The sequence below is a fragment of the Ranitomeya imitator genome, chromosome 7 (genome assembly GCF_032444005.1).
Source record: "Ranitomeya imitator isolate aRanImi1 chromosome 7, aRanImi1.pri, whole genome shotgun sequence".
Lineage (NCBI taxonomy): Eukaryota > Metazoa > Chordata > Amphibia > Anura > Dendrobatidae > Ranitomeya > Ranitomeya imitator.
In genome coordinates this window covers 57,940,352-57,966,657 of record NC_091288.1, presented here as the reverse complement: position 1 = coordinate 57,966,657, position 26,306 = coordinate 57,940,352, and the positions used below count along the sequence as shown (strand labels likewise).

General features: G+C 44.3%; 1 protein-coding gene across 9 annotated transcripts in view; it reads right to left on the bottom strand.

Annotated features, from left to right (window-relative positions):
• The window catches only part of DIP2A (disco interacting protein 2 homolog A), a 99,214-nt gene that overhangs the window by 51,110 nt on the left and 21,798 nt on the right, over positions 1 to 26,306 (bottom strand). The window contains exon 1 of one of the 9 annotated variants that reach the window (XM_069733283.1): positions 9,446 to 9,665. The exons of the other annotated variants lie outside the window; for them this stretch is intronic. The gene's annotated coding sequence lies outside the window, so the exon portion shown is untranslated. Of the gene's footprint in view, positions 1 to 9,445; positions 9,666 to 26,306 lie in introns of those variants that run through there. 9 annotated transcript variants of the gene reach the window in all.

The window sequence follows — 26,306 nt, the reverse complement described above, 5'->3', positions numbered from 1 at the left end:
CAGTTTTTAATCAAAACGACAGCACTCAGTAAAGTAAGTGAACAATTGCTGGAATCAGGGTCTCGGCCCCTACATTATGCTGCTCTCCGATGGGGTAGCAAAAACCTGATGACAGATTCTCTTTAAAGAGAATTTGTCACCAAGATCACCCCTCTAAACCATTACTATGGGCATATAGTACAGTGAAAGGTAAACACATTGTTTTTAAAGGGGCTGCCTAGGCTTGGGACTAGAGTCTGCATTACCTATGTAACGGGACAATAGTGGTGGTGTGCACACAGTCACATGCGGGACTGCATGTATCGGATTTGAATATTTGTGGTCACATGCCAACTAGATGTGCTGCGGCTTCTCTAAATAGAGGGAAATTGGGAGAAGCAGGATTATACTAGTTGGCATGTGACCGCAAGCATGCAAATCCAAAACTGCTTGCACCGACAGTGCTGAGAAATAGTCACAGCTCTCTGCAGTCACATACAGTAACTGCAAACCTTTGTCCCAAGTCTGGAAACCCCTTTAAGGGTTGTCTCGTATTTGATATATTTGATCTTCAGTAACGAAACCGCTCTCTTGCTTCCCAGCGTCCTGCTTGCCAGGGCGCAGTAGTCGCCTACTCCTAATGATTGACAGTTCAGATCAGTGGCGTAAAAGTGATGATGGCCTGAAGTGTGCGCCCTCCGAAAGTGCTGGCAGCTTTACCTCTGGAGCAATAGAGAATCGCAGGGACACTGATGGTGGCTGGATCCATCAATCTGCCCAGCCTCAAAAATAATACTTTCGCAATAACTTTTGTAAGCACTGCCTTTCTTGCCTAGGAAACCGGCCACCACTGATAGACAGCAGAGGAGACCAGAGAACAGCTCAACAGAGGATTTTTAAAGTATATTTCAAAATTAAGTAATTTTTAAGAACTTTGCAATTTTACACATCATTTATATTGAGAAAATACAATCTATACTTTATTACATTTGCTACATGTATTTTGAAAGTAATAAATTCTCAGAAAAAAACAAAACAAAACACGTCTATATAACTAATATTAGTTTAGATTCTATTAGGACTATATAAAAAAATAATAAAGTATTAATACCGCTTTATTGAATAAGTCAATCATCCAGTTCTCAGATAACAGAACAAGCAAAAATCGATAGTGCATGAGCGTGGGATGAGGAGAGGTTGTTGTGAGCCTTGATTATCGTGGACGGGGGAAGAAAATCCCCCCAATATGCTGCGCTATGAGTTCATATCAGCCAGTGAGACGGCAACTGTAAATACAAGAAAAGTCACAGACCGTCCCCGCGGGAGGCAAATTTAATGCATTGAAAATCTCTTTATTACAAGACGGCTTATCTGCCGAGACCCTGCATAGGGGCGAACAGGCAACATAAGCCCACACTAAGCCCTATAATAGGATCCACCACCGGGCCTCAAACACAAGATAAGCAGCTGTCCCTAAACAACGTCCAGTGAAAATGAAGCACCAGCAGAACGGCCCTGCAAGAACTCGGCCAAAGCATGGCCGGTATATAACAAACCTTTCAGCAAATCAGCCCGTCAGCCAGTCTGCAATGTGCCAAAATGAAATGCTCCAACAAAAAGGATTAAACCATAAGTTCTATATTCCAGCCTGGTGCACTGAGTGGCACAGATCCCACTGAGCGCCAAAGATCCCACCGAACGCCACAGAACCCACTGAGAGCCACAGAACCCACTGAGAGCCACAGAAACCACTGAGAGCCACAGAACCCACTGAGCGCCACAGATCCCACTGAGCGCCACAGAACCCACTGAGCACCAGAGAACCTACTGAGCACCACAGAACCCACTGAGCGCCACAGAACCCACTGAGCGCCACAGAACCCACTGAAAGCCAAAGATCCCACTGAGCGGCACAGATCCCACTGAGCGCCACAGAACCCACTGAGCGCCACAGAACCCACTGAGCGCCACAGATCCCACTGAGCGCCACAGAACCCACTGAGCGCCACAGATCCCACTGAGCGCCACAGAACCCACTGAGCACCAGAGAACCTACTGAGCACCACAGAACCCACTGAGCGCCACAGAACCCACTGAGCGCCACAGAACCCACTGAGCGCCACAGAACCCACTGAGCGGCACAGATCCCACTGAGCGCCACAGAACCCACTGAGCGCCACAGAACCCACTGAGCGCCACAGAACCCACTGAGCGCCACAGAACCCACTGAGCGCCACAGAACCCACTGAGCACCAAAAATCCCAACTGAGCACCAAAAATCCCACTGAGCGCCCCATGTTCCACAAGTTCTATATCACAGCACAATGAGAAAGGACCAGAACCGTCTGACATGCAAACCTCATTATACCAGACAAGAGGCTGACTGCACACTTAGGCTATGTGCACACGTTCAGGTTTTTTCGCGTTTTTTTCGCGGTAAAAACGATATAAAAACTCATCTAAAACACATACATTATGCATTCTATCATTTAGAATGCATTCTGCATGTTATGTGCACATGGATGCGTTTTTTTTCCGCGAAAAAAACGCATCGCGGTAAAAAAAATGAGCATGTTCATTATTTTTGCGGATTTTCTGCGTTTTTCCTCGCAATTCTATGCATTTGGGAAAAAACGCACAAAAAACGCACAAAAAATGCGTCAAATCGCGGTAAAAAAGCATGCGGATTTCTGGCAGAAATGTCCGGTTTTTGTCAGGAAAATTTCTGCAAGAAATCCTCACGTGTGCACATACCCTTATACAGAAGACCGGTCACTGGATTTTTATTTTTTTGCGTAATTTGAACCGAGTACCTCCTCCAATTGGTGCTGCTCCACTGATCCAGGAACTTTTCATTTTTCTTTGATGCCCAAAGTTGATATAGATTAAACGTTTCCCTCCGTTATTTGAAGGGAAAATTTGCATTTTCAATGCTGGGGGCATAACTTTGGAACGGAGGAGCAAAGAAAAGAAAAGAAAATCTGTTGCAGAATCAGTAGAGCAGCTCCAATTGGACGAGGTCCGAGGTCTTCGGTTTAAATAAAATAAAAAATCTAGCGAGAGGTCCTCTGTAAGGGGTAGGGCCAACATACTGTACACAATACTGTCAGCTGTACGATCATTAGGACAACAGCGATCGTTCCTGACTCCCCCAAGAAATGCTCAGCCGAGCGCTCTGGGGTTTTCTTTGGAGAGAGCTTATCTCGAGGGAGAACATACGTGTCGGCTGTCGAAAATCCAACATGCCGGATCCTTCTCCGGTCAGGAGTCCCCATACCTTTGCCTTTAGACCAGATAAGTGTTCCTTCAACCCATACCCAGTCTATATAATCTAGGGCTGTGTTCCAACTAGAATAATGTCGCCAAATCTGCTGATTTCAGAGGAATCGGAAGAACATCAATGAGTTGATGCGGTGTCTCGACTCTCTGACAGCACATGTTGAATTTGAACTTTCCCGCTCCTTTTATTTTTTCATGGTGATAAGTCACTGGTTATCGAGAACACATGCAGGCCAACATGAGCCGAGCGTCTGTGTGTATCAGGGTGTGGATGGAGAAAAATAATGGTTGGCAAACGAGAGCCAATCAAAGAGATAATTACTCATTAGTCGCGGCTCTTATGATGTAACATGAATGACCCTAATGTTTTCAGCTACTTGCTGACTATTTAGAGGTGTAATCTGGCCCTGCTCAGCTCTGCAGCAGATAGTGAGTAGAGCTGGTAACATCACACATACAGATATCTGCCGGCTCATGGCGGTGTCACACACCTGTCCTACTATAGTGAATAGGACAGGAGAGCCTCATCATTGCTGCATCAGAGCTAGTTTATGAAATCTCAAGGAAAGAGAGAAAGAATACAGTTATATAAAAAAAAAGTTTTAGATACTTGGGGGATTGAGATCACGGCCAAATACAGTATATGGGGCAAAACGCTGTGGAAGTGGTGCAATCATGATACACCAAGCTCTACAGGTCAATATTACTAGCACTAGATGGTGACCAGATTCTAACGCATCGGGTATTCTAGAATATGCATGTAGGTAGGTATGTATGTACGTCGCGCTTAGCACAGCCACGTAGTATATAGCACAGCCACGTAGTATATAACACAGCCACGCAGTATATAGCACAGCCACGTAGTATGTAGCACAGACAGCCACGTAGTATATAACAGACAGCCACGTAGTATATAGCACAGCCACGTAGTATATAACAGCCCACGTATTACATAACACAGCCCACGTATTACATAACACAGCCCACGTATTACATAACACAGCCCACGTATTACATAACACAGCCCACGTATTACATAACACATGGGCAGCACGGTGGCGCAGTGGTTAGCACAGCAGCCTTGCAGCGCTGGGGTCCTTGGTTCTAATCCCATCTTGGACAACATCTGCAAAGAGTTTGTATGTTCTCTCCGTGTTTGCGTGGGTTTCCTCCGGGCACTCCGGTTTCCTCCCACATTCCAAAGACATACTGATAGGGAATTTAGATTGTGAGCCCCATCTGGGACAGCGATGATAATGTGTGCAAACTGTAAAGCGCTGCGGAATATGTTAGCGCTATATAAAAATAAAGATTATTATTATTATTATTATAACACAGCCCACGTATTACATAACACAGCCCACGTATTACATAACACAGCCCACGTATTACATAACACAACCCACGTATTATACAGTATAACACAGCCCACGCAGTAAATAACACAGCCCACGTAGTATATAACACAGCCCACGTAGTATATAACACTGCTCACGTAGTATATAACACTGCCCACGTAATATATAGCACAGCCAACGCAATATATAACATAGCCCACGTTATAGCACAGCCCACGTAGTATATAACACAGCCCACGTAGTATATAACACTGCCCACGTAGTATATAGCAGCCAGGCAGTATATAACACAGCCCACGTAATATATAGCACAGCCCACATAGTATATCGCACAGCCCACGCAGTATATAAACCAGCCCACGTAGTATAGCAGTGTGGGCACCATATCCCTGTTAAAAAAAAATTTAAATAAAAAATAGTTATATACTCACGCTTCGGTGTCCACCGAAGCTGTCCTACAAGACCGCTAAGTCATCTGACTAATTTCGCAATGCATCACTGGGAACAGAAGCTGGCAGCAGCATCTCGCACATCGGTGGATGGCGGAAGGTGAGAATAGCGCAATTTTTTATTTATTTTTTTTAATTATTTTTAACATTATATCTTTTTACTAGTGATGCTGCATAGGTAGCATCAATAGTAAAAAGTTGGACCGGGATGGGGCGACACACTGGCGCTGACTCGAGGAGAGTAGGGAGGGGCAATGACTTGATGAGAGTAGGGAGGGGCCAATTCGCAGCCCGACTAAGCCTGTCGATTTCCGCGACAGACAGACAAACAGACGCAGTACACCTTAAGACAATTACTAGCATGGTATACCACTATTAAACAAAAATGGCGTAACTAAGCAGCAGTAGGTTGAATTTAGGGCAGCCCAGAAAACGCCTTCAATTTTAATTTCTGTGCCATAGCTCAGCATTAAAGGTTACTTTCACACTTGCGTTTTTTTGAATCCGTCACAATCCGTCGCTTTTTGAGAATGCAGGATCCTGCAAAAAAATTTGCAGGATCCTGCATTTTCCCATAGAAAATGCTGTCCGTCGTCAGCTATAATGGAAGCCTATGGACGCAGGATCCGCCGCTGACCGTCACACACTGGAATCCAGCGACGGATCCAGTTTTTCCCCTCTGAGCATGCCCGGAAAGGATTTTCAAATCCGGAAAAAAAAGTCTCTCTCTTACTAAGGCTACTTTCACACTAGCGTCGGAACCTCCCCGTCGCAATGCGTCGGGAAGAGATTCAGACGCTAGCGTTTAACGCACTGCACAACGGAGGCAGCGGATGCATTTCTCCGGCGCATCCGCTGCCCCATTGTGAGCGGCGGGGAGGTGGGGGCGGAGTTCTGGCCGCACATGCGCGGTCGGAAAAAGCGGTCCGTCAGGAGCAAAAAACGTTACATGTAGCGTTTTTTGCTCCCGACAGTCTGCCAAAGCACGACGCATCCGTCGCACGACGGATGCGATGTGTGGCAATCCGTCGCAATGCGTCGTCAATACAAGTCTATGGGGAAAAGACGCATCCTGCAAGCACTTTTGCAGGATGCGTTTTTTCTGCAAAACGACGCATTGTGACGGACTGCAGTTAACGCTAGTGTGAAAGTAGCCTTACGTATCTGTCATTACACTGGATCCGTCGCACATGTTTTTCCCTATTTTCGTGACGTCCATCGATACGTCATTTTGCTGCACCACGACGGACAGCTTAAAACGCAAATGTGCCTAAGCAACAATAGGACATATACAGGGTGGTCCAAAAGTAGGTGGACAGTATGTGTAATAAGGTTAGAAAGGGGGAGATTTATCAAACATGGTTTTTGGGATTCAAAGTTCTCATCACCATACATCTAGATAAGTTTCTTGGGGGGGGTCTAATTTCCAAAATGGGGTCACTTGTGGGGGGTTTCTACTGTTTAGGCACATCAGGGGCTCTCCAAACGTGACATAACGCCCGCAGACCATTCCATCAAAGTCTGCATTCTAAAACGTCACTACTTCCCTTCCGAGCCCCGACGTGCGCCCAAACAGTGGTTTACCTCCACACATGGGGTATCAGCGTACTCAGGACAAATTGGACAACAACTTTTGGGGTCCACTTTCTTCTTTTACCTTTGGCAAAATAAATAAATAAATAAAATAAAACAAAGTAACAACTTCAATTCCCAAACCCACGCCAAACCCCAACATTTCAGACCGAGGACCATTTTCATTTTCAGAGCAGTTCTAGAATAACCGAGTATAAAATTAAGGGATAGCATCGTAAATATTCTATCTTTAATTAGAAGATTTGTGGCAGCCTGGAGGATCCAACCAAGGACTCCATATCTTTTCAAATTTGCGTAGGCATTGGTAAAAAGCGTTACGCAATAAATGTAATTCCTCTTGGAGCTGTTGAAATCTTAAGGACAGACTTTGTAAATGCCAATGTGGGATTCCCCGGGAGAAACCCCAGCCTCCTGAAGAAACAGGGGTGAAACCTATTTCATATTCTGTAAAATAAGAGCACCCAACATGTCCATGTCCTCTCTACTTCCCCATCCATGGGGGTGTTGTAATTGGGATCAGGAATGGCCAGGCCACCCTCATCCTTACCACGTTGGAGAGTTTGTAGTTTTATTCGAGCTTGCTCTTTACGCCATATTAATTCCCTGAACATGGTTTGTACTTTACGAAATATGAGTGGAGGAAGCTTTGGAAAGCTGTGACCACCAATCAAAAAATATTGTGCGAAAAAGCAGGGTGTGATTAATTAGTTAATAATTAACTTTTAATATGTTCATTTAAAATAGTGTACCATAAGTAGTAATAAAAATACATATAGGACTCACAATATATCACATTCAAAAAGGAATGCCAATTAAACCACAATACCACAGACCTCAATCTGATGAAGGTCTTGTTACAAAATTCCCTTGACAGTTGAAGACAACTATACAATTTCACACCAAATATCTTTCAGCAAACCAAAAAACATAAACAATATACATTCTCCATATAGACATCCAATGCTGGGTAGAATGCAATGATGCCTTTCAATGGTTTCTGAATGGTGCGAAAAAAAGAGGGACAGTCTCACCCTATTCTCTTGATAGGTAAGACAGTAGCAGTTTATATCTGGTGCTATGTCTGGGGAGATGGCACATTCTCATCCATACAGATACCCCATCGTCAGATGTCACCAGTTCTCATAAAAACCCCAATTTAGGGTATCTGGTTATGTGGCAATATCTTCTAAAAATACATACTATAAAATGTAGATGATTCTTTTGTGCCGGCTAATGTTCAGAATAGTCTGTAGCTGTCAGTCTAGGGCAAAAATAAGATTTAAAAGCATCTGTCAAATCCAGGTCACAACTGTGCGACATTTGGAACTTGAAGGCCTTTTAATTCTTCTAAATGTATTTGATCTTTGTGAGCAGAATCTTTTGTATGTTCCAGCTTGCACAATTCCAGTCCGGTTCACTGTGATAGCACACAGATAGGAGGGGTCGCATTATCAGCTGATGGGAGCGAAGGGGACGGCATTCATTGGTAACACTGAAGGAAAATTCTGCTAAAACATTGCACTTATACAAATATTATTCAGATCCTGAGGTTCCTTTGAAGCAACTTTTCTTTATTGTCTTGTGGCATTTGGTGACAATTTTTGTACCAAATTCTGGCATCTGTGTTTTGATGAATTTGGACTAAAATCAAATAATTTTTTGGGGCTTTGGCTTTTATCTTAAACAGATTTTGTAGAGTACTGGAGTACAATTGTGTGAAAATAATTTATAGAATTCTGAAAAAGTTGCAAAGGTTGAATTAGGCTAAAAATGTTTGGATTAGGAAAACCACCACGCCCACATAGTAAAATAAATAAATAAATTATAGATCAGACAAAGTAAAGATGACTTAAAAACAGATGAAAATTAAACAAGAATACGACACAAACATAAAAGTCCCTATTGGAACCAACTCAACTCAACTCAACTCAGGTGCCAAAGAGATAATCAGTAATTATTATATATATTAAATATACAGTATATATATAATACATATACTTTATATACACATCTTACGCATACAGACATAATAAACAAACACAGAACAGGATGATATATGGATGAGTTCAAACTTAAATAACACCATTAAAAAAAAACATTAAAACCGTGGATGCACTAAAGTAATTACTGCAGAAAGTGTATAAATCAGCTATATTCCACAATAAATTGTTGCTAAATATTATATGGCATTCCATTAACCATTAGCCATACAACACTCACTGTAATAAATCCGTGGCTTCCCGCTTGTATAAATCGTACCATGCAGATCGGATGTGTTTGGAGAAGACCAGCCTTGCTATTGGGGATGTATACGGTATAGATTTTCGGACTGCTCATACGCTGGATATACAGGCCATGTTGAGCCCTTGGTCCATGTATTTCAGTACACAAACATCCAACGACTGACAACAAAGAATGGAAAAGCCGGATACTTCTAACAGGAAGCCATATGCAGACACAATCCGCCTCCATATAATTAAGCCCTATGATACAAAGCCCATCACATTATTCTAAAGCATTACATCTAATTAATTTCTATTCTCCAATTTGGTCAATTACAGTAATGGGGCACAAGCCATTTAACACATTATCTGGTAGAGGGTTATTCTTTAAACCATGTGAATCACGGCGTTTTTTTTTTTTTTTTTTTTTGTTTCAATGTCAAGAAGATTAAGTGACAATTGCATCCACCAGTTAGGAGGATAAACGCCCGGGACTTAAGGAGGCCTGCTCCAGCTTGTGCGACTGGAAGTCATGGAAATCAGATTATCCATCTGCTGTACTCACCTTCAGCGCTTCACACCTAACAGGAGCATCTGTCAGTGGCTTCTGTGCCTATAGACTAGAACGTGGCCAGGAACCAAGGCTCCAGAACTGCCGTGGCCGCCTACGGCTACAGGATCAACTATCGGAGAAGGGTCCAAATTCAGAATGATCAGCAAAACTGCTCGCTCAACACTGTCCCCATTGCACTGATCACATCCCTTTGTTCCTCTTTGTATAGACCAGTGAGGGAGCATCTCTCCACCCCATGGAGACAGATTAACCCATCACTTGCATTACCCTAGATCCTCCGCGCTAACTGTCCCATAAGAACATAGAGACAGCAGAAAACCAGCTGCTCCCCTAGATAAAGGATGGACGAACGGCAGAACATCTCCTGGGAGTCTAAGAGAAGATATACTGAGATGCATCTTCATGGCAGGTAGAGTAATGAATCCATGGGAGAGAAGGGGTTAAGACCGCTACAAGGTAGACTTCTATTGTGCAGAGTGGCAATGGCCAAGAGGATCATTATACAAGCAGCCTACAGAAGATTCATAGACTGCAAAGCCACATCAGTGACTTCTCCCAGAAACATGCCTAAGCCCTGCAGCACAATGGCTGGAGCTCCAGCCATCTATTCATCCACAGCGACCCCCATTCATTGGAACAGGCAGCAGACAAAATCTCTCTGTCATTCATGTGAAAGGCCAGAATGCATATCCATCTGAACGGACATTCAACCAGCCGGACGCACAAAGAACCAGCGCTGTGGACAGGACAAGCGGCCTCCCCCATGTGGTGCCCAAAGGTTCAGAGTGAAACAAAAGCCCACTGTTAAAAGTCAATAGGTCCAATCAACTGGCGGGCCGGTCTTCCATATGTCTCTAGATTCAACTTAACCAGTCACATTAATACACAAAAGCACGCCAGATCCAAGGCTGGATATCCATGGTCTTCCCTAAACGCTCAACTGGTAATAAAGATCTAATGGGTTTTCTCAGGTTCTGAAAGAAGATAACTCCGATCTAAATCCATCCCACAGGAATTAGGATTAGAGTCTAACTTTTGTCAAGTTAAAAGGGGTTGTCCAACAAATAAAAATTATTTTTCAAAGTGCTCAGATGGTAAAAAAAACCCTCGCAATATTTGCCCTTCGTGATGCACCGTAACTCGTGTTCCTTTGCCTACCTGATCCCTGCCGGTCTCTACTGCCTGGCCCCATTTTAACATATAAGAAATGTCAACAAAGTCAATCACAGACCGCAGTAGCGGCCTCACTCAGGGTTGTGCCGAAAATGTTATGGCTCCTAGGAGAATCTAGCTTGGCCCAAATGATGCCCTACTCCACCACCCTAATAACCCTCACCCCATACAGGACCCTTTCATTAAGGTCCCACAACTACCAAAAACTCATCACTTTCGTAAATGCTACATTTTACCATACCATAACCATGAGATAAAAACCTGTCGATAGCAGCAAGGTTCCCTTTAAGTGACAGTCTGCATATATAAGCCAATCAATTATATGATCATTCTACTCACATGAAACAATGTTATCGGCAGCACATCATCACCTGTTTCCACAGGACGAAGTGCTGCCGAGGACGATGATTGGCTCATTTGTTAGGCGATTTCTGGTCAGTGTAAAAAAAAGCCTTAAGACCTTTTTAACAGGTTTATCCAATTTTGATGGAATTGTCCATTTTATTGTTTCCCATCCATTATCTACCAATAATGATGCAGAATTTCAGACCAGTCATAATTACTGAATTCTGTCAAAGTACTATTAGTGACCATTTCTCGATTATGTCATGTCTTTGTCATACCTGTGCAGCAGGTTTACAAGATTAACAATGCTCACGTAACAATAAAAACATCTCGAATAATTATCATAGCGGCGGCTTAGTTTCTACGAGAGTGAAAGTGGCCGCTACATTCCTAGATTGCGATCTAAGGCCGTGTTCACACCAAGTCTACAGCCTCAGTGAGCTGTGATCTTAAGATTTCTGTACAGGGAAAAAAATCAACAAGAATTTTGGGTGAGGATTGAAAGGCCGATTTGGACACCCCTCCTCCTCTATCAATTTTCATGTAAGGTTCTATCCATGTTTTTCACCTATTACAGTCTATAGGGCTGTTCCTATGTCCGTGTATTTTCGGGCACAATCACGGACATATGATTTTGATCTGCGTCACGGCTAATACTCGCCAATGCAAGTCTATGTGTCCGAAAGTAAATCAACATTTAAAAAGACAACACTGGGTTGCCATGCTTGTACTAGCCATTGTTACTCACTGTTTGACAGGTGAAGCACGAAAAACCTTTATTTTTGTCATATAACAAAAATGGAGCAAACGGATGGTAAAAAATTGACAAACTGATGAAAAATGTTGTCAAAAGGAATGGACGTCTGAATGAGGTCTTACTCTGTGATGCGCTTCATTTTACAGCCTCTAGTAGGCGCCGCATCTCACTAGGTTCGGGGAAACTCCATTGTTATACATAAAAATAATCAGAACTTGTCAAATCCCCTTCCAATTGTAATAAAATTACACAATGCATTATTTTTTTAAACGCTGTAAAATACATCAATAAAAACAACAGAAAATGCATCGTGTAAACACCGCCTTAGTGATTAAATGAAATTGTGATGTCTCAGCAGACTTTTAGCGTCACAGTGGTTTTTGCAGTTTTGGCCTTCTAAAGAGACTTATAGGTCCCATGTACATTGGAGTCGCACTGTATGTAATTGTGATGAAAATAAACTTAAACATAGCAAACTTGGAAATAATAAGACATGTGAGTGCAGGCACAGAGGCAGCATTGCTTACTGGTGACACTATGGCGTCACCCTGGAAAATGGTGATGGGTGAAGAGTCACAGTGCTACCGTCAGATGAAGGACTGGCATTGTGCGGCGGTAACATGCATGGCCAATGAGATTGCGCTGTGTCCTCAGGAGCAGCGCTCTTCCGTACAGTTGTAGCCATTGATTTGGGTGCAGACCGTGCATAATGAAGATCACGCAGTAGTAACGCCATAGGGGACAATGACTTGTATTTGCAGTAATACGGCTGACAATTAAAAACCCTTCCATTTATTAGTGCAGTGTTCACACTGTAAGTGCCCAATTACAAGAGAAATCGATCTGCTTCTATCCAGCTCTGATCTGTTTGCCGATCGGATATAGCTTCAGCTATGAGGGGTTCTCCAGGCTTGGGCTTCAAATCTGCAGTCACTATGTCACTGCAAACTTGTGAATCCTCACAGTGCACACTGTCAAGATCTGCCATTGCTTGGAGCGGGCGGTCAGGTTATCGCGAGTATACGATTTGCATACTTCTGATCACATTTTGATAAGACATGTCTGGCCTCGCTCAATACATGGGAAATGAGTGAGGCCAAACAGGTCTAGTCAGCATGTGACTGCATACTTGAGTTTTTTTGCCTGCTCCTGGTGAATCCTGACAGTGTGCAGTGTGCGCACTGTGAGGATTCACAAGTCTGCCCCCACAGAGTGACTGCAGACAAACCTCAAGCCTGGACAACCCCTTTAAGCTAGGCGTACACATAGCTGTTGTGCATAAATATGTGATTCTTCAGAATTTGTATTAGTCTTTGCCTGATGAAGAGACGTATGTACAGTGGCGTAGGAAGAGGGGTGCGGGGGGGGCGGTCCGCCCCGGGCGGCACAATGCGGGGGGCGGCCGGCGCTGCAGGAGAAAGAAAAAAAAAAAAAAAAAAGACGCCCCTTTAAATCTTCGGGCGGCGCCGTCCGCCGCCACGACCAGGCTCCCCCCGCCCCTGGGCCCCCGCCCCCCGCTCTAATACTCACCTCTCCTGGTTCCTGCGGCGCCGGCAGCTACAGCGTCCTCTGACTCTGCGACGTCTCAGAGCAGAGGGCGCGATGACGTCACTACTGTGCGCGCCGCTCAGCCTCTCTGTCCTGAGCGTCGCAGAGCCGGAGAGACGCTGACTGCACCGGACCTGCGCTAGGAACGGGAGAGGTGAGGATTTTACTTTTTTTTTTCTTTATGTCTGACTCTGGGGGCAATGCTGGAGACCATTGGGCAGAATGCTGGACACACCGGGGCAATACTGGAGACCATGGGGCAGATTGCTGGACACACTGGGGCAATACTGGAGACCATGGGGCAGAATGCTGGACACACCGGGGCAATACTGGAGACCATGGGGCAGATTGCTGGACACACCGGGGCAATACTGGAGACCATGGGGCAGATTGCTGGACACACTGGGGCAATACTGGAGACCATGGGGCAGATTGCTGGACACACTGGGGCAATACTGGAGACCATGGGGCAGATTGCTGGACACACTGAGGCAATACTGGAGACCATGGGGCAGAATGCTGGACACACCGGGGCAATACTGGAGACCATGGGGCAAATTGCTGGACACACTGGGGCAATACTGAAGACCATGGGGCAGAATGCTGGACACAATGGGGCAATACTGGAGACCATGGGGCAGAATGCTGGACACACTGGGGCAGATTGCTGGACACACTGGGGCAGATTGCTGGACACACTGGGGGTAATATGCTGGACACACTGGGGGTAATATGCTGGACACACTGGGGGTAATATGCTGGACACACTGGGGGTAATATGCTGGACACACTGGGGGTAATATGCTGGACACACTGGGGCAATGCTGGACACTGGGGCAGATTGCTGGACACACTGGGGCAATGCTGGACACTGGGGCAGATTGCTGGACACACTGGGAGTAATATGCTGGACACACTGGGGCAGATTGCTGGACAACATGGGGGTAATATGCTGGACACACTGGGGCAGATTGCTGGACACACTGGGGGCAGGACTTGGGGCATGATTGGAGACATGGGGCAGGATTGGATCATGGGGCAGGACGGATACGATGGAGGCTGGTGGGGCAGGATGGGGAGATCATATGGGGTAGAATGGATAGTCATGAGTGCAGGATACGAGAACATATGGCTGGAGCCAGGAATGAGATAAACGGGGCCAGGGTGGGGAATAGTGTTACCATAGGGGCTAATTAAGGGATATTATTACTGCAGTGATGTATTTATTTTATTTTTTGAGTATACTGTTTTAAATGGGGGGGCGGTACTGTTATTGTGCAGAGTGACACTATATCGCCTTTTTGTCTTCATGTGGTGTAATGTAGAAGTTGTGAAAAATTAAGTAATGTGTTCTGCAAGCAGAGCTCGAGATAACTGTGTTATTTCCTGCAGAGACGAGTCCTGGCTGGAAGGAATGATGGCGGTCTGTGCTGGATGAAAGATGAAGGACTTCACCTAGAGACGTCACTGGTGAGTCAGTGTTACCTATACACTGACACTATACACTGTATACTATATACAGCGGTCCTGTGTACAATGTCACCAGTGATCACTGTATTACCTATACATTATATACAGAGTTCCTGTGTATAATACCACCAGTGATCTCTGTATTACCTCTACACAGACACTGCATACTAAGTACAGATCTCCTGTGAATACTGGCACTTATGGTGATAGTATTGTGTTTTTTTTTTTTATTACTGACCAGTATTGTAGTATTCAGTCACTATGTGGTGGTAATATGTGGTCTGGAAATGGTGTTGTGGTATTTGTCCCTTGTATGTAGTATTATTCGGTCACTATGTGGTCTGGTCATGGTGTGGTGGTATTAAGTCACAGGTTTGGCATGTGGGGGTGACACCATTAGGCCCAGTTTAAGTTCTACAAAACAGGAAAACCATTTTTGGTAACCTTTGTGTGTATTGAGCCGGGGGGGGGCGCCAAACTCGGGAACAGCCCCGGGCGGCAAAAGCTCTAGCTACGCCTCTGCGTATGTAGTCTCGAAAGCTTGCAATTTGTTACCATCTTTTCAGTTAGCCATTAAAAGGTATCAACCACTGAGGACTCTCAATTCTAAATATTTTTCTATCCACTGGCTAACACGGTGCCAAGATTTATATCTTTCCTGTACCATCTGTCAGGGGACAGTCGAGAGGCCCCATACACATTAGATGGTCTGCCGAGCCTGCCATCATCATCGGGTACACTACTTTTATCAGATGCACACACTACATCAGGTCTGGTACATTACAGGACAATGTAGATGAACAGATCGCTTACCAGGTCTCAGTACGGGATCCATTCACTTGTAATGTCCTGAAAGGTGTTCTATATGACGGTAATCCAACTCGTTATTTACCTGGATCAAAAAACACAGTCTGCACGACTCTTTGGCCATTAAAAGGAATGGAAATCAGATCCATTTGTTTTTGTTTTTTTCTTTTTTAACATTGATGAATTCTATGAGAAATTGATCACAACACGTGTAATTGTTATGGATCAGTTTTTTATGCATTGTGCATGCGATCAGAGACACCTCCAGTAAAACAGGTTAGGCTCAACAGTAATAACAACGGATGCACAATGGAAGACAAAGCGAAGTCTGTAAAGGACACAACTTTTTTCCAATACTGGATCCGTTACAAATGGTTGACACGTGAACAGAGACTTCGATAAGTTTCCATTGTCAGGGATGCCGCACACAGTGACTTTACTTCATACTGCTCTAATAATAAATAATAATAATACCGCATGCTTTCTGCATACATATAGTAGTCACACATGTCAGTAGTGGCAGCGCTCACACCCAACATGTGCAGCTTACAGTTCGGTGAGGGCTATGACCTGCAGCTGCACTTCGGTGATGGAGCAGACCGAATTCCTTTACTAGGAGTTATAGTAGGGTGTAACTAGGAACGAATCCAAGATCCTCAGCAGTGATGGGGGTTTTCTGGCAAAATACATTTCCCTCTCCATAAGTCCCCGCTAAGTTACAAGTAGTCTGTCAGCCCAAACTCTCAGTATAAACAAGGCATATACAGCCCCTACAAGAACTGCAGCCTTAGGGATCTCATCGCTGCCTCCGTTCTGCCAATCAGGTTGCTCGGTGCACCCTGGGTGTGGTCAGGAGGCTCCATGCACCACTCCGCCCACTGGTTTTGCATGTCTCCACCCCCAACACTGGTGATTGACAGCGCTGGCCTGCCTGGAGTGAGCACTGTCTGATGAAAGTGACAGAGACATGTAAAATCAGTGTATGGAACGGTGTATTCAGCCTCCTGGCCACACCGAGGGTGCACAAAGAAACCTAACCAGCTACTTTGATTAAACTTCAGGTCCGGTTTTACTGTCAGATCAAGCGGAGATACTCAATTTAACCCCTTAACGACCAAGGGGTGTTTCCGTTTTTGAATTTTTGTTTTTCGCTCCCCTCCTTCCCAGAGCCATACCTTTTTTATTTTTCGGTCAATATGGCCATGTGGGGTTTTTTTTTTTTTTGCAGGACAAGTTGTACTTTTGATTGACATCATTGGTTTTAACATATCATGTCCTGGAAAAAGGGAAAAAAAATTCCAAGTGTGAAATTGTAAAAAAAAAAAAAAAATAAAAAAAATAAAGCGCAATTGCAGTTTTTTTTTTTTTTCATAACCATGTTAGCTAAATGCTAAAATTGACCTGAAATGATGATTCTCCAAGTCATTGTGAGTTCCCAGATACCAAACATGTATAGGTGCTTTTTTATTTAAGTGGTGAAAAAAATTCCAAAATGTGTAAAAAAAATAAAAAAATATAATAAAAATGGCGCCATATTCCAAGTAGTAGTAGTAGTGTAGTGTCTCCATTTTTCGTTAACTGAGGCTGGCTGAGGCCTTATTTTTTTGTGCGCCAAGCTGACGCTTTTCTAATACCATTTTGGTGTAGATATGATCTTTAGATAGTCCGTTATTGCATTTTATTGCAATGTAGTGGCATCCAAAAAAACATAATTCTGGCGTTTTGAATTTTTCTCTCTTTACGCCGTTTAGTGACCAGGCTCTTTTTTTTAAAATCTAGAATCTAGTTTAGACGATTCAGAACGCGGCGATACCAAATATGTGTATGTTTCATTTTTGTATTGTTTTATTATGAATGGGGTGAAAGGGGGTGATTAAAATTTTTATATATTTTTTTTATATATTTTGAAAAACTTTTTTTAAAATACTTTTTGCATGCTTCAATAGTTTTCATGGGAGACTAGAAGCTGCAGTACTTTCATCGCCTCTGCTACATAGAGATGATCAGATCACCTGTGTGTAGCAGAAACGTTCACTTGCTATGAGCGCCATCCACGGGGGGATTCTGCTTCAGACCTCTTGCTGTCATACCGACCCATCAGTGACCCACGATCATGTGATGGAGTCACCAATCGGCGGGAATAGCGACGTGCTTCCAGTAAGTGCGAGTTAAATGCCTCTGTCAGATTGACAGCAGCATTTAACTAGTTAACAGCCGCGGTTGGATTGCAATTCCACCTGCGGCTGTTGCAGGCACATGTCAGCTGTACAGATCGGCTGTTGCGGGCACATGTCAGCTGTACAGATCAGCTGTCATGTGCCCGGAAAGGGGTACTCCGACGAGGGCGTACTATTACGCCCAATGTCGGAAAGCGGTTAAAGGAACTTCAGTGTCACACTACCCGGATGCCTAAACGGATCCAGTGGCAAGTCTCTGCCCTGATCTTTGATGTACTTGTGACCACTGCAGCCAATCACTAAGCTCAGTGTTGCTGCTAAGTAGTCATCACAATCCACTGAGCCAGGTAATAGGCTGCTTCGGTCACATATGCTATACTTGTGACATAACTTGCAGCCCAATAACAAATGAAAGGAGCGGTGGCTGGACCTGGGGAGGGCAAGTAACAGCTCCGGTCATAATTTTAACCTAGCGGAGGCGGTTTCAACAAACAAAGTCACCCGTGCTCATGGACTGTGTACAGCAGTATGGCAACTCGCCTCAATTCGCTTCACATGGGATTGAGCTGCAATTCCAGCCATCGCCCCTGGCCAGGAGAGGCGCTGTTTCAGGCAAATTCATTGTAACCTTACACAACATTGTTGAGTTCGGTACAAGAAATGTCTGGCATAATATTTGCCAAGTTCTTCCGCATTATACGGAGGTTATATATCTTAGATACTATTACATGATGTTCAAAAGTGACCTTGAAACATATACAAGTTTGGCATCCGCAAGGCGAGACAGGCCAAAAACGACAGTACTCCTGCGATATATCTGTGAGAGGGAGGAGAAGAGCTTACACAAAGCACAGGAGCGAGCCAAGCACGGCGAGCCTACACCGCAGCCGGCGCTCATCCTCGGCCAGAATGCCAAGGCCTCCGGTCACATGCACACATTCCCTAAAATACAATTACATACTGTATAATATACATAGAATCTATTATATGTATCTTTACGTAGTAGTACACGGGCTCGGATATGGCATCAAGGACACAGACTATACAGAAGGTCATTACTTAAGACAAGCGCCGCTCCCTGGGCAGACAATGGGCACTTGGCAGCATCGATAGATATTAGGGGACACTTGGCTCGCTGACTGTGTGGTTGTTACACCCTCCCGGGCCGCATTCATGAGCAGATGGAGGCGGAAGATCAGGGTGGACACTCACTCCAAAGTAATGTTTCAATAATTGCAGTCGAATTAATGATGTATAGAAGAAAAGTGGATTACCAACTTAGAGATCTAGGAAATGACAAATTGTAGCTGACAAGGCCTGGCCTGCGGGATACAAGATGCACCCAAGAAGTCAGCATACTTCCGGCAATGTACGCCGCTACGCTATGGCGGTATTCTGCTATCCTATGGGTACAACTACTCACACCACCTGCAGTTTACGGCACGCAATTAAAACTTCACATCTTCCACCCCGGGCCTCTGATCGCAGACTACAGGTTGATCTTTATGATCCTGATATGTATTTGCATAATCAGAATTAGGAATACCATTAGGAGTGCCATGGGGTAAGTTGAAAATTAAAGAAGCACTCCTCCTCCCATCAAAGTATATATCCTCTTAACATATTGCAGCCATATTATATGGCACTGTGTACTTACATTTGCTCATTTTGCCTTTCTACCCAGATAATTCTTCTCTTTCATCTGCTTCATGTAGAAACACAGTTTATTGTCCCTGCATGTATCATCCCTCTCTTCACCTCCTGACCCTGCTGCTCCCTCCTCCTCTTCCTGCCAGGGCCTTTTGCAGTGACTCATGACTCACACAGAGAAAATTGACCTCCTGTTTCTACATAGAGCTTAGAAGGACTTAAGGTACCGTCATACATAACGATATCGTTAACGATATCGTTGCTTTTTGTGACGTAGCAACGATATCGTTAAGGAAATCGTTATGTGTGACAGCGACCAACGATCAGGCCCCTGCTGGGAGATCGTTGGTCGCTGAAGAAAGTCCAGAACTTTATTTCGTCGCTGGATCTCCCGCTGACATCGCTGGATCGGCGTGTGTGACACAGATCCAGCGATGTCTTCACTGGTAACCAGGGTAAACATCGGGTAACTAAGCGCAGGGCCGCGCTTAGTAACCTGATGTTTACCCTGGTTACCAGCGTAAAAGTAAAAAAAAAAAACAGTACATACTTACCTACCGCTGTCTGTCCCCGGCGCTGTGCTTCTCTGCACTCCTCCTGCACTGGCTGTGAGCGTCGGTCAGCCGGAAAGCAGAGCGGTGACGTCACCGCTCTGCTTTCCGGCCGCTGTGCTCACAGTCAGTGCAGAGGAGTGCAGAGAAGCACAGCGCCGGGGACAGACAGCGGTAGGTAAGTATGTACTGTTTTTTTTTTTTTACTTTTACACTGGTAACCAGGGTAAACATCAGGTTACTAAGCGCGGCCCTGCGCTTAGTAACCCGATGTTTTCCCTGGTTACCCGGGGACTTCAGGATCGTTGGTCGCTGGAGAGCTGTCTGCGTGACAGCTCTCCAGCGACCAAACAGCGACGCTGCAGCGATCGACATCGTTGTCGGTATCGCTGCAGCGTCGCTTAGTGTGACGGTACCTTTAGCTTGTCTGTTTTAATCTCCAGATGTCATAGACCTAATGGAAAAGAGAAGAATTATTTGGGTAGAAAGGCAAAATGAGCAATTGCAAGTGCACAGTGCTATATAATATGATGAGCGCAATATATTAAGAGGATAATAATGTTGATGGCAGTAATATTAAGAGGATAATAATTTTGATGGCAGTACTTCTTTAAAGGTTTCCACAGAACTTTGAACACAGATGATCCATCTTTAGGATGGGTCACCAATGATTCACCAGCGAGGATCTAACCTCCAGGAGCTTAAAAAAAAAATGGTACGACTGATCGAGAGATTCTGAACCAGTCCGCTGTGTCTGTTGAGAGGTCTATACAGAAAACTTTGAGAATGTGAAATTTCCCACTGACCTGAGAATAAATGTAAAAAAAAAACCCCTATAGTGAATACTACTAGTAGGGAACCTACACACACAGTGGTTTGTGCTGTCTGCTAAAAATCACACAGGGGTTGGTGAAAAATTTTATGTGTTGCAAAAAAAAGTGAACATTTTTTTGGTAAAACTACATGTGGTTTTAGCATAACTGGCTACATTCCCAGTTCTTCAGAAAAAATAAAACGAAGAAAATTTGTGGCTGCCCCAGATCCAAAAATAGGGGTATGATTTATGTAAACCCTGCCCAAAAGTAGGCATTTATGGCTGGTTGCATTTCTGGGTGGGTTGGGGTGGTTCATGAACTGGATCGGGGGTGAAGTTCAAACATGCCTACGATACTAAGGCCAAAGGTACCTTCACACAACGATTTCGTTAACGATATCGTTGCTTTTTGTGACGTAGCAACGATATCGTTAACTAAATTGTTATGCGTGCCAGCGACCAACGATCAGGCCCCTGCTGGGAGATCGTTGGTCGCTGGGAATGATTAGGACCTTTTTTTTGGTCACTGATCACCCGCTGATATCGCTGAATCGGCGTGTGTGACGCCGATCCAGCGATGTGTTCACTGGTAACCAGGGTAAATATCGGTTACTAAGCGCAGGGCCGCACTTAGTAACCCGATGTTTACCCTGGTTACCATTGTAAAAGTTAAAAAAAAACAAACACTACATACTCACATTCCGGTGTCTGTCCCCCGGCCTCAGCTTCCCTACACTGTGTCAGCGCCGGCCGGCCGTAAAGCAGAGCACAGCGGTGACGTCACCGCTGTGCTTTACGGCCGGCGTTCACAGTCAGTGCGGGAAGCTGAAGGTGGGGGACAGACACCGGAATGTAAGTATGTAGTGTTTGTTTTTTTTAACTTTTACAATGGTAACCAGCGTAAACATCGGGTTACTAAGAGCGGCCCTGCGCTTAGTAACCCAATGTTTACCCTGGTTACATGGGGACTTCGGCATCGTTGGTCGCTGGAGAGCTGTCACAAAGACAGCTCTCCAGCGACCACACAACGACCTAAACAGCGACGCTGCAGCGATCGGCATCGTTGTCTATATCGCTGCAGCGTCGCTAAATGTGACGGTACCTTAAGTGTGTGTTCACACTGCATCTTTGTTTCTCCTGTGGTCAAAAATGTCTGTTTTTCAAGCAAAAGACATCTCAGGACATTTTCTTTTGTCTATTTTTTGAAAACTTTAGTAAGCATTTAAAAAAAAAAAAAAAAAAAAAAAAAGTCGCTAGGTAAGGAAATGCTAAAAACTGTGCAAAAAAACAAACAAAAAAAAACCCCAACTGCCCGAGCTTCTAACTACTACTTTTAAACGCTTGGCGGTTTGAAGGAGCCAAACGTGAATAGGAAGTAGTTTTTCCATTTAATAAAAAAAAAAAAAAAAAAAAAAAAAAAGGACCATCCATATAGGGTTTTTTCAGCATTTTGTCTGGTGTCTAGAAACAATTGTTTTTTTGATTCAGAGAGTCTACAGAACCCCATAAATATTATGTCGGATGGGTTTCAGAATGGATGATCATTGTCCTGGTTGTGGGGAAGAGGGAGCTGATTTGATCCAACTGTTCTGATCATGTTCAATTGGGGGGCTTGTGGGAGGACGTGGAAAGGCTAATTAAGAGGTCTTTAGCCTTCAAGTCCCCCTCTGCCCAAAGGTATGTGTACTGGGTTTTGTGGGGGATGTTGGAGGTTTCTGTCCAGTGCTATACCATGCCAGGAAAATTATTGCCAAACACTGGGTGGCAAGTACGGTAACGCTCCCTCAAATAAAATAAGCACAGAGCAACTTCATCAAATACAATCTTAATGAAGAAAAGGATATATTGGATCTGATTGGATCAGATATCCTGCAGTGGTGTCTGAGCCGCGGCATCGAATGTGCTCTTTAACCCATCAGTGTCAGGATAAAAAATACTAATTACATTTCAGGATATTGATCGTAGTCTTTACATAGCACTGACTACATGCTGAAACAGTTTTATATAGGTGGGGAAGGGGGAAGTCAAGGGTGCGGGGAAATGATCCCCTCGGACTGTGGTTATTGGTTAAAAGAAGAAAAAAAAAACAAAACGCTGGCCTGGGGTAAAAACTCCCAGCATTGGGACCACTACTAATCCTGAAAATGGGGCTCTGAAATTCTGCATTTGCATTGGAGAGTTGGCCATCTACAAAATGGGGGGCACGGTGGCTCAGTGGTTAGCGCTATACTATGTATAGGGCAGCACGGTGGCTCAGTGGTTAAGCAGCACTGTTGCTTTGCGGCACTGGGGTCCTGTGTTCAAATCCCACCAAGGACAACATCTGTAGGAGTTTGTATGATCTCCCCGTGTTTGCGTGGGTTTCCTCCGGGTTCTCCGGTTTCCTCCCACACTCCAAAGACATACTGATAGGGAATGTAGATTGTGAGCCTCAATGGGGACAGTGATGATAATGTGTGTTAAGTGCTGCATATATATATATAAATATACCGTATGTGTATAAACTATGGACTATGAAATTTTTAAGAGGTCAAAACTAAAACGATTAAAGTTTACACGGATGTTAAAACAGGAAACCTTTGGATCATTAAATCATGAACAGCCAATGATCCATCAATAGAGGATCAACATGTTGCTAATTCTGCCCTAGTGCATGTAGTTAGTATACACAGCGATACACTGGACGTAATAGTAACATCAAAGGCAACTACGCCCCTCGTAAAATGCAGCATTATTTCGCTCCTAGACTCCTTCCACCCTAGGAAGCCGACTTTACCAATAAAGCAATGCGGTGGAACAAGGCAATTTATCTTTTAGGAGAGGAAGCCATCCTACCCAACCTCAGGAGCAGAATGACAGACACTGGTGGAGTCGTTACCCTATAAATCACTAATTTTGCTTTGCTCTTTGTGTTGTAAAAAGGAAATTATCGAATCAGAAATAAAATATACACTATATGGACAAACGTATTTAGACACCTACACATCTTAAAATGGAAAGCAAATTGGTGACTAAGGGCCAAATCCACAGGATGAGTACAGTATCTGCAGGTCGGGATGCCTAAAACGTAACTTTTAACTAAAAGTGTACTACAAATACCAATACAACATGTACAATATGTAACACACAATAGAATAGGTGCTCACGACAAAATCAGTGCAAGGGCAAAATTGGGGATCTCACCCGTACTTCTGGAGATCACCCTTGGAAGGTAGCACACGAGGAAGAGGATAAGTGGAAGGTTAAGATCCCTAATATCCCCTGTCGTGCCCCAGATACAGGACTCCCGCCTTAACGAGGGCAGTACCCAAAAGTGGCCCTGTGGTAATGAACCCCAGCCATTCCCTACGCGTTTCTACCTCTTTGCATAGGCAAACGATGGGACAAGTATAATTCTAGGTTCATTGAATAGTGCAGTGGCATCATGCACTCAAGATTGGGCATATCGGCTAGGATCGCCGCGACCAATGAATATCCGTGACAGACAGAAGGACAGACAGAAAGACGGAAGTGACCCTTAGACAATTATATAGTAGATTTCTAATATTTTTCCATTTCTAACCCCTAACCCAATTTATTTATTGGGTGTTGTCAGATGTATAGCAGTAATCCATGAGTCTTTTTCAGTCGTCAACGTAGTAATTTTGCTTTCTGTCTTTATTAGTGAGATCACCCTCCGATAGCGCAGCTGCAGTCGTGTTGGAGCAGGCAGTTTTCCTGGCTGTCAGGCTTATCATGGAGCAGCAGGCGCCTGTCTCAGGACTTTACACACAAACATTCACCTTTCCTTAACGACCCAAAACAATAGACAGCAGCAAAAAAAAGTGTAAATGTAAGAACTTGTACACAGGAAGATCCCAGCACTGTCATCATCACGATGTAATACCAATCGGGAAATCCTTTGTACGTGAGAAAGATAACTCCATGACGGCTGAATAATATTTATACTAATAAAGCCTATGTGTTACATATAAATAAAAGCTGAGGAATCAGAAATCTAATTAATAAAGCGACGTCTGCCAGTATGTAAAAAGGGTGATAACAGATAAACTTACAAAAAATGATCTCTGAAATAGTAAACGTCAGGATCTGAAAACCCCAATGTGTCAGGCAGGCAGCCGGCGCACCTCTGAATGCTGTCATCTCAGCCGCGGGCCGGCAGCACATCACGCTGTCGCAGACGCTACTCGTGTAAATCCGATCTTACTGCCACCTGCTCACTTATTTTTGACCGGGGTTTGCAGCCTTTTCCCAAGCACAGAATTATCTGGACAATAAATGAACTCCGCACACACCAGATGCCTGGTCAATTCTTTATTGCAAGGCTAAACATTTCCAACCATAGGCCAGATCATCCGAAGGAGCCAATGCAAAGTATCTGGAAAAGACATGACTGTGCTTCCATGTTTTGCACCAATGTCCTTTTGTTTTAGTTATGGAAGGGTTATTATTATTAATTACTATGTTCAGATTATGTGTGCAACATGACAGTACATGTCATGTGATGCCCCGCTTTCTTGCACTATATATTGCCTTTTGTGCGCCTACTCGCTAACCTTCAGAGCTCCAAATGAGAATTGCATGTTTCCTAACCAACCGCAAGAGGCGCCCAATTTTTAACAGATGGTGGTCCTAGGGGTGCAACCCCATTTACGGCATATCCTGTCCATATGCGTTTGTGTTGGGAGCTTTTCTGACGCCTGCAACAGTGATATGACTAGGGACCAAGATAATAGGTTTTAATAGATGGGGAACTGTGGACAATATAGTCCCTGGCTGCACTCAGAGTAAACCACTGGTTCAATAACGTCTACAATCCGCCAATGTAGGGGGCTGTGGTGGTCGGTCCACCAGTCAACAATCTCTTTCCATTGACAGAATATTGATATAGAGAGAGATGTATGTATTTAGCAAAAAGAACAAGCAATTCTCTAATAGAGGAAGAAAACAATCACTTTTGGGGTGTCCACTATACAATCTGCACCATAGGGGATCAATATGCCATTGGTGGGGGGCCAAATAAATATCCGCTGCTTGCATCAGCTGGATGTAAACTGTGTGCATAGGAAAGTGAAGCAGGAAACTCCTGGCTCTATGAATATATTTGGTGTATGCATCAGAAGCTTAAAGGGAATCAGTCAGCAGCTATTTGGCATGTAATCTGATTGCAGCATGAGATAGGGGCAGAGACCCCGATTCCAGCAATGTGTCAGTTTACTGGGTGCAGCAGTTGTGATAGAGTCACAGTTTTCTCTGCTGCAGATCTAGCAGAGCTCTGAATGTGGAGCTCTATAGAACCCCGCGCACACCACTGATTGGCAGATTTCTGTGCACACTGTATAGTGACAGGAGACTGCTAATCAGTAGTGGGGGGCGGGGTTGGACCAGAAGGTATTAGACATCTAGTCAGGGCTGTGGAGTCAGAGTCGTGGAGTCAGAGCCTATTTTGGTGGAGTCTGAGTCAGTGTCATGGAAATTGAGGAGTCGGGAGCTTTGGCTTCCCGACTCCACAGCCCTGCATCTAGTCCTGTAGTGATAATCTGCTAATAAAACATTGATT